The sequence below is a fragment of the Syngnathoides biaculeatus genome, chromosome 1 (assembly GCF_019802595.1).
Source record: "Syngnathoides biaculeatus isolate LvHL_M chromosome 1, ASM1980259v1, whole genome shotgun sequence".
Taxonomy (NCBI): domain Eukaryota; kingdom Metazoa; phylum Chordata; class Actinopteri; order Syngnathiformes; family Syngnathidae; genus Syngnathoides; species Syngnathoides biaculeatus.
Window position 1 is genome coordinate 13,256,790 of NC_084640.1, and position 12,138 is coordinate 13,268,927.

Genomic DNA, 12,138 nt, shown 5'->3' on the forward strand with positions numbered 1-12,138 from the left:
GCAAATCCATACTGTATGAATCCCGGGGAGGGGGGGGGGCGGGGGGTGCACCTGCTTTACAGAGCACAGAGCGAGGGCCCCTCTCAGCCAAAGGCCCTTTTGTTCCCCTTTTCACGGGTTCCGCTCGCCTCTGATGATGGGCCCATTGTCGCCTGGCTCCGTGTGGACCCGCTTCATTCAGGGCCTCTGATAAAGCCCCCTTTCACACGCGCACCGCGGGCGGGGGGGGGGGGGGGGTCCGGGTCGGGGTAAAGGCAAAGGAAGACGAGGAGCGGAATGTTCTGGGAGTTCTGAGATGAGCGATGGCGGAATGAGGCGGGCAGACGGTCTCGTCTCTTTGGTCGTTTTCCAGCCTGTTGCGCCGCACAGTGCGGCTATTTTTTAAAAAAATAAAATAAAAAATAAAAAAAAACACATATACTGTACTACCCCCCCCCCTTTAAAGGGTTTTGACCTTTTTCTTGCACAGCCAATCCAGAGTTTGTGAGGATGAGCTCAAATGTCTCATCTTGTTGCTCCTTTGCAGCTTTTTGTATTTAACTCATTTGAGAATCAGACTGGGCTAACTCCATTTCCCCTCATCGTTATGGCGGTGTTATTAAAATCTCGAGCGTTTATGACTTTGTTATTCACATGCCAATGATCACTTCTTCTGGATGCCTGTTATAACAGGAATTTTGTTTTCCTCCGCTTTTGGCATCCCCCCCCACCCCCACCCCAATAATATGACTGCATCTTCGCGATCATAGGGCGGATTTTGGTCGGTGTTATGGAAGTTGCCCGGAAGACGCAAAACAAACCGGGATTATTAAAAAAAAAAAAGAAAAAAAGAAAAAGCATTGTTCATAAGTGGTCCAAGTCCAAACTTCTTTGTAACCATGGGCACATTTTTTTTATTTTTATTTTTTAAGATGTTAGCATTTCATTCGCAGTGGCACTTGCGTTTGCCATTGCGCTAAAGGCATCTTACATAATTATGCATATTTATTTATCGTGTGTAACCATGCAACTGAACCAAGTGTGGCTTTTTTTTTTTTTTTTTTTTTTGGAGCTCAGGGAGGAGGAGGAAGATGAGTATTTAAAAAAAAAAAAAGCAAAAACAGCAGAATGTCAGCCAGTGTTGTTTTTTTTTTTTTGTTTTTTTTTTCGGTGCGTCGCGCGAGGCCAAACCCTTCCACAGGAAGTCGCGGACGGTGGCGGCCGCAGGAGATCGCGAGGAAAGATGACGAACGGGAGGCTGAAAAACATATTTCTATGATTTAAATAGAGCTTTCATGTGTGCGCGGAGCTGGGCGGGGTCCATTAATCTCGCCTCACAGGCTCTAAAATTAGTTTCTCTAACGATGAGACGTGTCAGGCGGATTCAGCCCGACTATTTTTGGGACGGAGCCTGGCGATGATGTAATGCCGTGCAGCCGAAGTGGTCATCGGGACCCAAGCAGTGTTTAGTTTTGTCCACAATGCTGCAAATTGCGACGCGAGGCACATTTTAGTGACAGCAGCGGTGGCGTGCGATAGCGGTGACCCCGTGTTTCGACCTGCGAGCTGCCGTTTGGCCAAATTATTATTATTATTTTTGCTCTGACGTCCGAGCAAAACTTTTTTTTTTTTTTGAGGTTTACTTTCATATCATGTCACTATCCAAGCTGCCTATCCTCACAAGGGTGGCGGGAAAGCTGGAGCCTATCCCAGCTAGCTTAGGGGGCAAAAGCGGGCTACGCCCTGAACTGGTCGCCACTCAGTCGCAGGGCAGATATTGAGCGGGAATCGATCCCACGCACTAAAGGCAGGCGTGTGTTCCACTACGCCTTCAATAATAAACATAAAAGTTTGTACACGTTAATTTTTTTTATGTAAAAACATGCATTTGAAATAACCACCCAGGTTTGCCTTCAGAAAGCTAACATATGCTAACAAACGTCAAACATCATAGACAAGCTAATAAATAGAACACTCCACATATATAAGTATAAAAATACCTTAATAGGTTTTGTACACGTTGGTTTTTTTTATGTAAAAACATGTATTTGAAATAACCACCCAGGTTTGCCTTCAGAAAGCTAACATATGCTAACAAACGTCAAACATCATAGACAAGCTAATAAATAGAACACTCCACATATATAAGTATAAAAATACCTTAATAGGTTTTGTACACGTTGGTTTTTTTTATGTAAAAACATGTATTTGAAATAACCACCCAGGTTTGCCGTCGGAAAGCTAACATATGCTAACAAACGTCAAACATCATAGACAAGTAAATGAATAGAACACTTCACATATGTAAGTATAAAAATACCTTAATAGGGTTCTTTAAAAAAACAAACAAATGTTTTACGATACGTACTCCAAAATGGCAAAACTTTATTTTATCCTTGTTTATTGGCCAGCAGAAATAACCGCGGTTCTATATAGCGAGGCGCGCGGCGGCCGTTGAAGCGACCGAATACGACTCCCCGCCCAATAAACGGCGGCGCGTGCGTAAAATAGGATACGCGGTGGGAAAACCGGCTTCCGATCGCTCTGCGCGTGTAGGATGCACATATGGCGGGGCAGCTAAATCAAAGCCCGCGATCTCCGTTTTGACAAGCGCGGCGGGCTCCCCTTTGAACGCGAACATGTTTACCACATCTGTGAGGCGAGCGCAAACAAGTCATCGCGATCCATCTTGGGTTTTTTTTTTTTTTTGCTCAAAGTGGAAGGGGATGAAAAGTTAAAAATATCAAGCGCTGCCAAACTGTTCGGACGGGGAATTAGAGGTGCGCCGGCCGCGCGCTTTAATCCGTAGACTCGGCCCGTTACAAGGCTAATACTTGAACACTATTGAGCGCATTTCAAAGGCGCATTTGGCGCGTTCGGTAGTCCAACGGAACAAAAATGTTCAGGGCAGCCCCGTAGGTTTCGGGTAGCAATTACAGGCGTGGACAGGAAGCGCTTGAGGTATGTTTTTAGATGCGTTCGGGACTTCCACGCGCACGGCAACAGCGGCCGCGACAAAACAAAGACAGACTTTCTGGCTCGCTGAATCCTGTCCTGCCCTGCGGACTCCTCGCGCCAACTTTGTGACGTGCGTCCGAGCTCGCCGCAAAAATATGTAGCAGACATCACTGCTAGGATCAAATTCGTCGTACCGCTAAATGCGGACAGGTTTTAGTCACAAACGCCGCGCTGTCGTCATTTGGGCGGAAAAGACGCGCCGGCGGCTAAAGAGAAGATCGAGGGATCGACGGCGTCGGCTAGGTTTCCGTATTAGCTCTGTGCAAACCCGTTTGAGAATATTTTTATCGGATGGAGGTCAGGGTGTGTCAGAAGAAGAATATTCCACGTTCTTAACTAGAAAACAATCTGTCTTTGTGTTCTGTTTTCACCACGCTAGCGGGTTAGGATCGCTCGGGTAACGGTGTAGGCTAATTTCGCTACTATAGCGACTCGATTCAGTGCTAACCGAGAACACCGCTCCCGTCCTGTCCTCTTTAAACTCGTGACATCATTCATGTCCTCATGAGGTGTATGTAGCGCTGCTCACGTGATGTGTCCTGTCCTGTCCTGTCGCTAGCTTCGCGTAGCACTGCGAGCTCCCGCGTGTTGCTTGTCGCATCCCTTCCTTGTAGGGTTTCTATAGCAGAGCCTGGCTCGCTGCTCCGCCCCCTCACCTAGCAAAACAGTAAATGCGATTCACACAAAAAAATAATCATAATAAAGTCACATCAAGAATGCAGCAAGAGAGAAGAGCCGGGGCGGGAAGTCAGCGACTGGAGGCTCCCGGATTTTAAGTACAAATACGGAACCGCAACAGGCCGACCACACACTGAAAGACTATCATTTGGATTTTCCCAGAATAGCTCCGCAAAAGCAGGCGGGCAGCGGGAAGACGGAATAACACGGACCCCGGAGCGGCACGCTAGGCGACAACACGCCCCGCACGCCAACGGGGGACGTCCCGTACGCGCACGTACCGATGCGTCGCTCGTTCATCTGCGTCCACACCGAGCGACCCCAAAGTGCCTGTTTGGACAAATTGAAGGGGAAGTTCAACTTTTTGGGGAGTTTTGAACGAAAAAAAATCCCATCAAAACGTAAAGCGTCTGCTTGCAGAGATTCACCTTTATCCGCTCCAACTTTAGCAACGTGGTTATATAACCTGTAAAATAATGGCATTCTTGCTAGCTTGCTAGCCAACATGCTAATGTAATGCTACGCGGTCATCACTTGAAAAGCTACAGAAACTACTTTGGTTGCCTCTGAGAAAAGCAATGTTTGCATTGTCCGGAAAATTATGCTATGACTGTTAGGCTATTAGCCACAATGCTAACATTATGCTACAATACTACGATTCATAAATCTTGACCGATATTGGCTGGGTTTGAGTGGGTTAGACAGTCGAAGACGGAAGGGGGGTGGGGGGGGCCCTCATCCTTGGAATTTTCTGTCCGCGGGGCCCTTTTCTCCAAACTTCCCCGCTAATATTTCCTTTAGCTTTCAGCCGCGGTGGTTGTCGGAACTCTTTTGGGACGTAAATCTGTTTCTCTAAGCAATCACGTCGCTCGTACGGACGGCTAATACTTCCTGGCGCAGCTGAAAGCGATGAGCTCATGAGCCGCGGCCCTTCGCGCCCGAGCTGATTTATGGCTTCGCGCACCGGCGGCTCGCCTCGTAGCGAGCTCGAGCTCCAGCGGCGGTGCGGCTTCGTTTACGTTGTTTGGACTTTAGCCGCGTAGCCGTCGGGCAAAAGGATTCGGATATATACAGTACGCCGATAACTGGACGCAGATGTTGGCGGCGTCGAGCTAATTCCGAAAGCATCAACGTTGTGATTCAGCGTTCATAACTTCGTGAGAAAATATGAGCCACCGCACCCCTGCGTCCGCTTCAAAGCATTCCGCAAAGGTGGTCGACGCGCTAATATAATGTGCTAAAAAAATGTGTTTGGCATGAAAATGCTACATTTTGCGAAAATATAAAAGCACTTTTGAGTCAGCGCTAGAGCGCGTGGACTGCTTTTTAATCTATGTGCAGAAATGAATAAAGAATAGACATACAGTAGCTGTCAAATGAATAATAATTTGACATATGTGGGGGGGGCGTACTGCATTTTTACACTTAGCAGTTGTTTTTTTTTCTTTTTTTTTCCAGCGGCTCAACATGTTTGTGTATGTTAGTGATTATATTTCATGAAATATTGATGGATTTGACGGATGTTTGGATGACACCTCGATCGCATTAAACATTCACAGGCGGCCTGCGGGCAGAAACCATAAAAATGCAAATGGCTACCCCTGCAAAATGACGAAAAAAAAAAAAAAAAACGCGTGCTCAGTGGCTCAATCATTGATCAATCAAAATCCTTCATCTGCTATTGATTTTGGCACCTAAGCGTGATATTTTGCCACAAATATGCGATATTTTGCCCAAGTATAGAAGCAGTTAGTTAGTGCATTGTATGCACAATATAAGCTACGAAAAAATGTACCACGTTCCATAAAGATGCCCGACATATAACGCACATTTGTATTCAGTTACAGTGAAGAAAATTAAAAAGTATTTGAACACCCTGCTGTATTGCAAGTTCTCCCACTTGGAAATCACGGAGGGGTCTGAAATGTTCATCATAGGTGCAGGTGTCGTTCCATCCCAAGAACAAGAACACTGTCCCTACTGTGAAGCATGGGGGTGTTAGCATCATGCTTTGGGGGTGTTTTTCTGCACATGGGACAGGACGACTGCACTGTATTAATGAGAGGATGACCGCGGCCATGGATTGTGAGATTTTGGGGGACAACCTCTTTCCCTCACCCCGTGAAGATGGGTCGCGGCTGGGCCTTTGAGCCGAAGCACACAGCCAGGAAAAACCAATGAGTGGCTCCGTAAGAAGCATATCAAGGTTCTGGCGCGGGACTAGCCGGTCTCCAGACCTGAACCCAATGGAAAATCTTAAGAAGGAGCTGGAACTCCACGTTTCTCAGCGACAGACAAGATCTCTGTGGAGGAGTGGGCCAAAATCCCTCCCTGCAGTGCGTGCAAACCTGGTGAACAACTACAGGAATAAAAAAAAAATCATACATTGCGATATCTGGATGTTTCCTCATAGATTATCTCTCACAGTGGACATGCACCTACGATGTAAATTTCAGACCGCTCATTGATTTCTCAGCGGGAGAACTTGCAATGTAGCAGGGTGTTCAAATACTTATTTTCTTCGCTGTATATTTGTTTTTGTTTTTTTTTTCCCCCGTATCAAATCCCGCTAAAGTCTTTGTGTTCGCCGGGGTCAGTGAGTGCAGCGCTTCGTGTGACATCCAGTGTTTACACAGCTAATCAGGCCCGCGCATATAGAACATGTTTTCAACGCTGCGGGAAATATTTACTTTTGAACGCTTCGCTTATTTTCACCTCGACCGGATTTGCATCTAATCACACGTTCGGGCGAGTGCGTTGTACGTGGGGGGGGGCTATAGGAAACGAGAGCTAGCGCGCCGACGCCGTTAGCGGCAGCAGGTCAAGCGTAAGAAGTAGGTCAGCCGTTGATTCAAAGTGGGTTACGCGAAAGGGGGGGGGGGGGGGCGATTAAGGATACACCGTCCTCATAAACAAAACAATCATCAACTGCGATCCCGCCGCATGACTTAACATATGTGTCATCTGGAAAAGACACGACTCGAAAAAAAATACCGCCGTTTGTTTGCTTCTTGGCACGCCGGTGCCGCTCTTCGCGTCTCTAAAATAAGAATTCGATTCTTCCCGGATCAGCATAATTGCCTCGAGCCAATCGCGTTTTGCTTAAAAGCGACGCGTCTCGATAGCTCGACGTCACCTCGTCGGAGCGTTTATGCCGAGGCCGGAGGGGAAGGCTGGCTGAGAACTGGAAAAAGTCTGGCCAACGCGCGTGGCCTTATATTGATTTCGCAATGGTTAGCCCAACAGCCTAAAGGTAAAAAAAAAAAAAATAGCATTAAATCATAACCGAATGACCCAAATAACATTCAAACCGCTTCTGTTTGCTCTCGTTGCGTCCAAAGTTCGCCATTTTACACAAAATGGAATCCTCCTCGCCATGTTACCGATGTGAGCCACGGAAGGAGCGTCCTCGATAATGACGCAACAAACAAACACAAATAATAATAATTCCATGACTTCTTCACCGGTGATGGGTAATTTTGTATTTTATTTTTAACGCTTTTGGTTGTGACGGAACCGTCTTTCCTACCCCGGGATCCAAAATGGCAGTCCAGTTGTTTAATGGCATTCTGCTAGAACCAGGAAGTAAACTGCTAGCTAACTCGCGCACGATGGGATTTTTTTTCCCCCTACTTTTTATTTTAATAATTTGTTATCTTATTGCTCCTGCAATTGATCTGTAACCCCATTGGCGTCACGATGAAAGCATTCCGGCAGTCGCGTCATTTGACGTTATTCTTCATGAACTCGGAGCTAACCTGCTAGAGAACTAGCGACAATTCATGCAAATAGTGGCGCGCACGACCCAAATATTATCTTGATCCAAAAAAGATTGCAAACAAATTTGGCAGTTCTTTAGGGTTATATTTCTTTTTCATCATTTTAGGCTCAGTGGAAGCAGAATTAAAATAAAACCAAAAGTCTCTTCAGTTTTCGTCATTCATTAGCCTGCTAGCTTAAAAATGAACGGTCACTGGTAATGATGAATGATATTCCCTTTTATCATGGTCATTTTTTTGATCTTGAAAATGATCCCCACTCCCCCACAGTTAAAAATGGTACAATCCTGTCAATTTAGCTCATTTTTGGAGAAACCAGGAAGTCAAGTGCCGTCGTACGAACGGACAAACACGCTTCGTTTGTCACGTAGCAACGCTTTTGCTAGCAATACAGCCTTGTTTGTGTTTTTTACAAGAAATGACAGAATTGCTATCACACATTTGTGACGTTTTATTGGCCTGCCGGGTCTGTATGCAGTACATGTATGCGTACGTTAAAACCGCAGTAAAGACGAGTCACAGAATACCGGTATTACCACGTTATTACTACTGGGAATTTCTCAGAAAGTCTCCTCGTTGCCATTCAGTCCATCCGTGCAAATGCAAATGCAAAAAAAAAAAAAAAAAAACCCAATCCAAAAGTCCAATGTCTGCAATAATTAATAGTGCCACCATTTTGTTTCCACGTACAGTTGACCACACAACCAACGAATCCCCTCACTAAGGTCATCCCAGGGACGAAAAAAATAAATGAAAAAAATTCACGTTTGGCAAGGCACGATTTGTAATCGGATGTGAATAAATCATTCCGCTGACAGCGGGGATCTTTTCGTGGCTTGCTTCGAGCTAAAGAGGAAAAAAAAAAAAAAAAAAAAACCCCGTCCGGGCTAATTAGATCTGATGTGACCATTTCCTCGTGGCGCAGTCGGCCCGAAAGATGCTCGTCGCTCGGAGATGGTCGGGTCGAATCTCGGATTTCGCACGGCGAGAACAGCGCCAGTCGGCCCCGTGTTAGATCACGGACGTCGAGCGCGGTTCTCTTCCCGGCTGAATTCGAGTTCGAGACCGCTCGAAGAGCAAAATTTGCACGCTAATCGGTCAAACATACATCCGCAATATGGATTATTTTTTTTTCCCCTAATCGGAAGCTGTTGACTTTGAGGTGGTGTCCTTGTGCCACCCTCACGCCTACAAATTGACAAATTAATGACTTTTTGGGGCATCCGTTCCTCGTCGATTTGATGTGCGCTGACACGCGGCCTCGGGCGATATGTAGTATTTTCTCTTAGAATAATCTGATTTGTGCATTCCCTGTCATGGTCGACCCCCCCTCCCCTCCCCACGCCACCGCCACCAATTGGCCCGAGGATCGTCTGGGCAAAAAAAAAAAAAAAACCACCATGTTCGAAAAGGTTTCATACATAAAATATGCCGCGTAGAAAATAGTCTGGGAGCCATTGTTCATCTCTGGACCGGGTTCAAACAATTGTAGTCCGGTTTGTCTTCTCGTGAACACCACCCCAGCGCCCCCCCCCCCCCCCCCCCCCATCCCCCGTGTCGCATTGTTGAATCTCAACCCGGCCATTTGGTCCCGACCCGGCTTTATTTAGACCCGCCCGGGTCGCAGCGTCTTGCGGTCGTGTGAGTTCTGTATTACACTCCGACTGTTTTGTTTGAGCAGTTTGTAATGTGGTCGAGTCCGGCGGCAACAAGTGCAGGCATCAGCAAAAAAAAAAACAAAAAATCATTTTTTTTGCATGTTTTGGCATTTTTGTGCGAGGATGTATTTTGTGTTTGCAAGTCCTGCGAAGTCTGACGGTTTTTCTCCGGAATGCTTGCGATATTCCAGTTGGGGAAAACGCGTTACAGAAATCAAACTCAATGAAAGTAAAATTCATCTTTTCATATTTGCTCGGATTAAAGATGGCCGTTTCACCAGTAGACGTGTGATTGGGCGCACTCGGCATTTTGATTTAAAAAAAAAAAAATAAATAGAAAATTGCCGAAATGTGCCGTAATTGAAGCGGCACGGCGGATCAGCCGGTAAAGTGTTGGCCTCGCAGTTCTGAGGTCCCGGGTTCGATCCCGGCCCCGCCTCTGTGGAGTTTGCACTTTCTCCCCCGTGTCTGCGTGGATTTCCTCCGGGTGGGCCCTCCGGACCCTCCAACTTGCCCCAAGGTGTGATTGTGAGTGCGGCTGTTTGTCTCCATGTGACCTGTGATTGGGTTAACCAGTTCAGGGTGTACGGCTTGGATAGGCTCCAGCACTCCCCGCGGCCCCTTGTGAGGATAAGCGGCCACGGATAGTTTCACCGATCGACGCGAAACTCAGTGGCTACGTCGATCGTAGCTAGCCTGCGAGGACCCGTGCCCGGAACCAAACAGGAAGCCAAGCGTTTTTTTTTTTTTTTTGGTTCGAAGCGGCCATTGTACGACATCTGTCGCAAAACGTAACATGCGACCTTTTCGGAAGCCGTTAGCGTAGCGTTAGCCGGGAAGGGCCGGAGCCAGGCGGGCCAGACGGACGCGTCGACGTGCCAGGCTGTGACCGACGGAGAGAGAGAGTTGAAAACAAGGAAAGAAAGAGAGAAGGCGCGAGAGGGAGGCGAAGGGGGGTTGACTTGACCACACTGGGGTCTCGGTCCGTGCCAGCTGAGCATTGTGGTCGCCTCTTGGAGGACGCACACACCTATACTTATGCAGGCGATGAGGACATACTTGGCCGATGCGCGCACGTGTGCTGGAGTGTTGGCAAAAGCGGGGAAAAGAAAATCTGTTTGCCTTCCATTCAGTTTTACGTCCTTGAACCTACGTTTGCCATCTGTTTTCCTTTCGACGCCACACCAATGTGCAGGTATGGTGTCCTCTTTTAGCAACAGGCTAATTATTAGCAACGTGAGGCTAGTCTACCGTGTCCCTAAATCGGCTTTTCTTCCCTGCATGTGCAGACAGCGACGTCCTCGCGTCTTCGGCTTCATGTCTCTGACTGTACTTTTGCAATTTTTCCTTGCTACGCCACCCAAATGTTCAGGTAACGATGACCCCAAATAGCACCACAATTATCACATCACGGTTGCTAACTTATTGACAACGTGAGGCTAGAGCCCAAGTCTTCGGCTTCATGCCCATGAACTCGCTTTATCGTCCGTTTTCCTTGCTATGCCACGACAATGCGTAGGTAGCCTTGTCCTGATGTAGGTATTAGCAACGTGAGGCTAGTCTACCGTGTCCCTAAATCTGCTTTTCTTCCCTGCATGTGCAGACAGCGACGTCCTCGCGTCTTCGGCTTCATGTCTCTGACTGTACTTTTGCAATTTTTCCTTGCTACGCCACCCAAATGTTCAGGTAACGATAACCACAAGTTAGCACCACAATTATCACATCACGGTTGCTAACTTACTAGAGCCCAAGTCTTCGGCTTCATGCCCGTGAACTCGCCTTATTGCCTCTTTTCCTTGCTATGCCATAGGTAGCCGTGTCCTGATGTAGTTAGGTGACAGTTTTCAGCTTCAGGCTCGCAAACCTGCTTTTTTCCATTTGTTGTCCTTGCTACGCCCCACCCCGTAGCGGTGTCCTCACGTAGCACCACCGTTGTCACCTCACGCCTGCTAACTATTAGCAAAGTGGGGGTCATTTCGAATTGGAGGTCCAAGACTAACACCCCCACCCCCATTCCTTATCCACTCCAAAGATTGTTTCCATCTTTTCCTTTTTGGCCACGCTCGTGAGGCAACATTTCCCACCCCTGGAGCGTCCACGTCTCTCCAAATAGAAATGGCGGCGCTGGAGGGTGCGGGCACCCTGTGTTTTTTTTTTTTTTGTTTTTTTTCTTTGCCTCGGGGAGAGCGGCGGACCGGTTATTTTTAACGCCGCCGTGAGTTCCACGAGGAAGAAGGGAGGAGAAGCGAGGACCGGGAAGTACGCGAGGCCAACGCCGGCCTCTTGACATGACAACAGTTTGCGTTGGTGTGTCATCAGGCAGTCGCGCGCGCTCCAGTGATGTGCAGGCAAAAAAAAAAATAATAATAATAAAAATATCATCCATCAACCCTGAAAATTATGTAAATGCTGAGACGTTAAACAGTAAAGTACTCCGTGCATTCCCACTTTCAGAGCCCAAGTATGTATTTGCGGAAATTTTTTATTTTTTTTTGCTGAAAATGTTGTTGCTCGTCGTGAAATTAGTTGCAGCTGCGATAGCGGAACACGGCATTGCCATCTGATTACGGCACTGGTGTCAAACTCTAGGCCCGGGGGCCCAAATCCGGCCCGCCACATCATTTTACGTAGCCCGCAAAGACAAATAATTATGCGTTAACTTCCATGATTCTTGCTAAAATCTGCGGCTAAATTTCATGTATAAGCATGATAAGGTGATGAAAGATTTCGTATGGTTTTACAGTCATAATGTTCCCTCTGAGGGAAACCGTAGCTACGTTGTGGCCCGGGATAAATACGAGTTTGACGCCCCTGGTTTTACGGCATTGCTATCTGTTTTGCATTAAGTTTGGTGTTTATAATAACGACGACATTCGCATTTTCGGCAGCATTTTGGCGGTATTTTCACTCTGATGTTAACATTTCAAAAAGAAGGGGGGGGACTTCCCATTTGAGCTCATGACGTTTTAATTCACCCCCCCCCCCAAAAAAAAAAAAAATGGTGGAAAAGCCTCCTCTGAGGTCAG

The 12,138-nt window shown here is 47.1% G+C and overlaps 1 long non-coding RNA gene across 3 annotated transcripts in view; it reads right to left on the reverse strand.

Annotated features, from left to right (window-relative positions):
• Positions 1-287: 287 nt before the first annotated feature.
• The window catches only part of LOC133499884 (uncharacterized), a 32,668-nt gene continuing 20,817 nt past the window's right edge, over positions 288-12,138 (reverse strand). The window contains exons 3-4 of one of the 3 annotated variants that reach the window (XR_009794770.1): positions 3,527-3,653; positions 288-374 (exon numbers count right to left, since the gene is read on the reverse strand). This is a non-coding gene — a long non-coding RNA (uncharacterized LOC133499884). Of the gene's footprint in view, positions 375-1,112; positions 1,238-2,119; positions 3,654-12,138 lie in introns of those variants that run through there. The other 2 variants (XR_009794771.1, XR_009794769.1) reach the window with 2 other exon arrangements.